This window comes from Ambystoma mexicanum, chromosome 14, assembly GCF_040938575.1.
Source record: "Ambystoma mexicanum isolate Mex_15411 chromosome 14, UKY_AmexF1_1, whole genome shotgun sequence".
In the NCBI taxonomy this organism is placed as follows: domain Eukaryota; kingdom Metazoa; phylum Chordata; class Amphibia; order Caudata; family Ambystomatidae; genus Ambystoma; species Ambystoma mexicanum.
This window is the reverse complement of record NC_090940.1, coordinates 46,277,417-46,283,416: the sequence shown is the minus strand read 5'-3', so window position 1 is coordinate 46,283,416 and position 6,000 is coordinate 46,277,417.

Sequence of the window (6,000 nt, the reverse complement as noted above, 5' to 3'; positions counted from 1 at the left end):
ATGCGGGGCAGGTACTAAGCGGGAATGTGAATGCATTTAATCAATTGAGCGCCAGGACGGCAATGGGGCAGCAGCCAATGGGGGCTTGGGGACCAGGGGGCCTGGGGGCAAGGGGATTCCAGGCAGGGAATCAGAGTGTTAATGGGCGGCCAGGGGGGGCGAGCTGGGAACCATGGGGGGCGAACCAGTGGTCCGGGGCCTGGGTGAACTCCCCGTTTGCAAGTGGGGTGGCACAACAGGGGTACGGGCCGACGGCTATGCACAATGGGAATGCCTTAGGCCAGAATGGCCATGGGCAGGGGCCTCAGGGTGCACAAGCTACGGCGGGGAGCAGTCCTAGCCCCATGGGGGGGCACAGCCTAGCTGCAGCGCAAGGGGAAGGGCCAAGGACAGGGGTGGCACAAGCACCAGCTGGGTGGGGGCCAGGCCCTACGGGGGCAGGAACACCGCAGGGGGGAGGGCCCGTGGCAGGAGCCAGTCAAGCACCAGCCTGGTGGGGCCAAGGGGTGGCAGGGGCAGGCACAACCCCGGGGCCTAGCAGTAATGGAGGTCTGGAAGGGATGTGGGGGCCCATGATGACACAGTATGGGAGGACAATGCCAGGGTTTGGTCCGGTAAGGGTGGCAGTGAACTCCTTGTCATGGCATATTCCATTGACGGTAAAAGAGAGGGTGTGGAGAAAAGAGTTTATTGATATTCTGGATTTTGTAGGGATGGAACCTCTGGGTAACGGGTTGAAAGAACTATCAGAGAAGGAGAAAGAGAAGAGGGATAAGGAGCAGCCAAAAACAGAGGCGTCCATTCACAATTGGCTGAAATCTTTTAAGGTGTACACATCAATTATGATTGAAAAGTATCCACAAGATGCGTCATCGATGTTGGCATATGAACAGTATATCCATGACCTGTATTTGAAGCATGGGGGGGATGGATGGTTGCAATATGACCGAGCGTTTCGTCTAAAAATGCAAGTGTGGCCAGCTTTGTCTTGGAACGAAATGGATGTGGGCGGTTTTTTAGACAAGATGATCCAGCCTGGGGCGGGGGGTGAGAAATCCCCGGGGGAGAAACCCCAAGTTTGGAAGGGTAGGGGTGGATACACCAAACGGGGGAGGGTGTCCTTTCGCGGGCACTCCTCCTGGAACAGTAGAACCAGCTACCAGGGGGAGCAAGCCGATGGCTGGAGGGTCAATTCTGAGGAAGGCTGCCCCTTTGGGAAGACATGCAGATTCAAACACCCCCGAGGGGGGAGGGCCCAGGAACACAACTCCTCAACCAGCCAGGGGAAGCGTAAGAACAGCCCCAAACCGAATGAGAAGGTTAAGAGGGATTGATGGGTGTAGCAGTATGTCCAGGCCAATACTGCATTTGTGTAATAGTACCACTAAAGTGGGGCTGCCGACTCCGGTCAAACTGCAAGCGATGACTCCTTGGTTGAATATGTATCATAACAGCGAAGATGCCAGACTTTTGTGGGAAGGATTCAGGTGGGGCTTTAAGATACCATGTGCAGGAGTGAAGAAAGGAGTGGAGGCGGTAAACCTCAGGTCAGCATTAGCAATGCCGGAGGAGGTGGCAGCCAAAGTCGCCAAAGAAATCAGGTTGGGGAGAGTGGCAGGCCCTTTCCTTAAACCCCCGCTGGAGGACCTGGTAGTATCCCCGTTAGGGCTGGTGCCTAAAAAGGAGGAAGGACAGTACCGGCTGATTCACCACCTCTCTTTCCCCGAGGGAGACTCAGTCAATGATGGGATCGATGGGGGGCTGTGCAAAGTACAGTATTCCTCCTTTGAAGATGCAGTAGATGTAATAAGGAAGGCAGGGAAAGGAGCCGTCTTGGGGAAGGCAGATATTGAGTCTGCATTCCGGTTACTACCAATCCACAAAGACAGCCAACGTTTGTTTGGGTTCAAGGTTCAAGACAAGTACTATGTTGATAGATGTCTACCGATGGGTTGTGCCATCTCTTGTGCGTATTTTGAGGCATTTAGCAGCTTTCTAGAATTCACGGTCAAGCACGAGTGCAAGGAAGGGGCAGTGGTACATTACCTGGATGATTTCCTGTTTGTGGGGAAGAAGGGGTCAGATGAGTGTAGGGCTCTCATGGGCACATTCCAGAGATTGACAAAGGTGATGGGGTCCCGTTAGCAGGGGACAAAACAGTGGGACCAGTGACCTGTCTATCATTCCTGGGAATCGAAATTGATACTTTAAAGGGGGAGTGCAGGCTCCCTCCGGAGAAGGTGCTCAAACTGAAGGTAATTATCCATGGGCTAAAAGGGAAGAAGAAGGCTACTCTGAAGGAACTCCAGGTTTTGGCCGGCAACCTCAACTTTGCAGGAAAGGTTATCCCAGTAGGCAGAGTGTTTGCAAGGAAGATTGAACTGAAAACAGTGGGGTTACAACATGCTAATCAACACGTACGGTTGGGGTTGGAGGTTCAGGAAGACCTTGACATGTGGGACAAGTTTCTGGTTCATTTCAATGGGGTTCGAATATGGAGACGGGAGAGGGAAAAGAACGACAGGTTCAGGCTATTCACAGATTCATCCGGGGCTCTGGGATTCGGGGCAATCCTGGGCACCGAATGGTGCGGCATGGCCTGGCCAGAGGAATGGCACCGGGCAGGGGTCACCAAAGACATCACGCTGTTAGAACTCTTTCCCATTGTAGTTGCATTCAGATTATGGGGGGAACAAATGAAAGACAGCAGAGTCGTGCTATGGTCTGACAACTTGGCAGTAGTCCAGGTCATTAATCAGGGTACCGCTAGCAACTCCAGGGTACTACGGTTGTTAAGGGGGCTCTATAAATGCATGCTGCAACTCAACATTGAAGTACAAGCTAGGCACATTCCAGGGGTACAGAACACAGCGGCTGATGCTCTCTCTCGTTTGCAGTTGGAAAAATTTCGAAGGAATTGCCCAGGAGCAGACAAGACGATGGCCACATTCAAGGCACAGTGGTGGGGCATGATTGGGGCAATCTGAGCGCACTGATCCAATCGGCACTCGCCCCGGGTACCACGAGCAGATACAAGGCATGCTGGGAACGCTATTTGCAATTCAAGCAGGAAGTGTTGGCTGGCATCGAAGGGGAGCAACCAGTAAGGGCCTTCTTGGGGTGGGGTTGGCGCGGAGGGAAGTCCAGGTCATGGATGGCTTACCACCTGGCAGCCATCGCCCACCACTGCAAGTTCGAGGGGGAAAGGGATCCCACCAAGGATCACTACATTGTCACAGCCATGAAGGGGTGGGCGAAGCAAGGAGCATATAAGGTTGATGATAGGAGGCCCATAGACGTGGCCAAACTCCAAAGGATCGTGGCACATTTGCAGGAGGTGTGCCGGGGAGGGTTCGAGGTGGCCCTTTTTAAAGCAGCATTCACACTGGCGTTTTTTGGGGCCTTCAGAATTAGTGAGTTAGTACCTGAAAACAAAGAGGCAAAAGGGGTTGGGTTTGTAAGGGTAAAGGATGTCCAGGTCACAGGGATGCAGCTGTCAGTATGGGTGAGACGGTCTAAAACAGATCAAGGAGGCAGAGGGTGCACAGTAACCCTCCAAGCCATCGCGGGTGACCCGATTTGACCAGTCAGGGCGATGGCAGAGTTCCTAAAAGTGAGGCCTCCCTCAAGAGAAGAGACACCGCTGCTCATCCATCACGATGGGTTGGCGTTAAGCCGCTTTCAATTCAGACGGGTAATGGAAATGGCTCTGGAAGGGATTGGGGAGACCAAGGGTGTCTTCGCAACACACTCATTCAGGATTGGAGCAGCCACTTCTGCCGCGGTAATGGGTATGAGCGAAGGGAGCATCAAACAGATTGGCAGATGGAAGTCAGGGTATTTTAAGAGATATATCAGGCCTGAGAAAATTTAAATTAACGTGCCACCTTCTCTCCCTCCCAGCGGCAGCCCCGAGAGAGAAACGGACGATCTGGGTGATAGGGCACTCATTTGTGTCAAGGGCAGGGGCATGCTGGTCGGCTGAACACGAGGAAATGACGGACGGCAGGTTTCGAGTGGAGTGGCACGGGAAACCGGGCATGAGGTGGGCTCAGCTGCAGGGGCAGGTGCACAGGCTGCTGGCGACGCAGCAGAGACCGGATCTGTTGATCATACACCTGGGGGGGAACGATCTGACGAGCTTAGGAAGAGGGGCTCTGATGCGGGCGATGATGGCCTCCTTACAGGAGCTGGCAGGTCAACTGGGGGACATGGAAATCATCTGGTCCGAGTTAATCCCGAGGCAGGTATGGCGGGGGGCGGACATTCATGCAGCCGTTGAGAGGTCCAGAAGAAAGCTGAACGGCGCTATGGCCAGATTCTGTAAGGGCAGGGGCTTTGGCCAGATCAGGCACGGCCTAATCAATTTAAAATCTCCCGAGTATTTCCTGAGGGATGGGGTGCATTTGTCCCCACAGGGGTTGGATTTGTTTTTCTGGAACATTTGCTCGCATTTATCAGACATGTAAGCAAGGAGGCAGGGGGGAGCCACAGCGGGCGGTAACCCACTGGTGGCGTGGCGGTGTTTGGGCAACCAAACACAAGAGACAGACTCCGGAAGAGCCAGGAGAAAGCGGGAAGGGTCTTCGCCCTTTCCAGACCCAGCGCCCCTTGGGAGCCTAACACGGCAGGGGCGTCTGGTGGGGGAACAACAAAGGCTCAGCTTCCCCCAAAGAAACGGCACTCTCCCCGCCCAAGGTTACCTGCAGGGGCAGGCGAGGCTCAGGCAAAAGGGCTGGGAGAGTTGGGCCTATGAGGACTTTTGGAAAGCAAGGGGGAAGCAGGTTTTTCGGACACGGAGCAGTCGCCGCATCTTACAAAGTATCTCCACTAAAGTGTGCAGTGTGTTTTATGACCTGTGGAGAATAAATCTGCGGCCTTTTTATGCCAAAAAACCAAGCAAGGCTCATGTAACACTTTTTTGGGGGGAAAAAAGGGGTGTGAGTATTGCTGAATAATGGGTCCAAAATGGATGGATGCACGGGTTATGCCAGGTGTCGACGAGGAAACCCAAAATGGAGGAGGCACCCCCGATAACCCGTGCGGTGTCCTCCTCCTAAAGCGCCCTCCCCCTCTCTCCTCAGAGGGGGGGAGGCAGAGCGCGGCAAAAGGCAAAGAAAGCCCGCGAAGGGTGGAGCGCGGCAAAAGGAAGAGAAAGCCCGCGAAGCGGGACAATGGAAAAGGGAGGAGTTACCCCCTTTAAAGCAGACGGGTCCCCTCTGCAGATCTCATTCACCCCTGGCAGTGGGACCCGCTTGCCACCGAGGAACTTGTTTTCCACCCACCCACCCTACAAACAAGAACAAGCAGGAGGCCTGCTCGTCGACGTCGCAGGACGACAGGCGGTGTGGCGGTGTTTGGGCAACCAAACACAAGAGACAGACTCCGGAAGAGTCAGGAGAAAGCGGGAAGGGTCTTCGCCCTTTCCAGACCCAGCGCCCCTTGGGAGCCTAACACGGCAGGGGCATCTGGGGGGGAACAACAAAGGCTCAACTTCCCCCAAAGAAACGGCACTCTCCCTGCCCAAGGTTACCTGCAGCGGCAGGCGAGGCTCAGGCAAAAGGGCTGGGAGAGTTGGGCCTATGAGGACTTTTGGAAAGCAAGGGGGAAGCAGGTTTTTCGGACACGGAGCAGTCGCCGCATCTTACAAAGTATCTCCACTAAAGTGTGCAGTGTGTTTTATGACCTGTGGAGAATACATCTGCGGCCTTTTTATGCCAAAAAACCAAGCAAGGCTCATGTAACACTTTTTTGGGGGGAAAAAAGGGGTGTGAGTATTGCTGAATAATGGGTCCAAAATGGACGGATGCACGGGTTATTCCGTAAACTAAAACACCGCCGCCCTCCTGGGTAGAGAAAACACGTAATTTCACAATATTCTCAAGACCCTTTCCTGCTTTCTATGAAGCTACTTACCTTCACTATCACTGAGCTAACGATGCCCCCTCGCCCTAGGAGGCCAAGCGCTGGAGTCCTATCTGAGCCTGGATTGCCCACCAG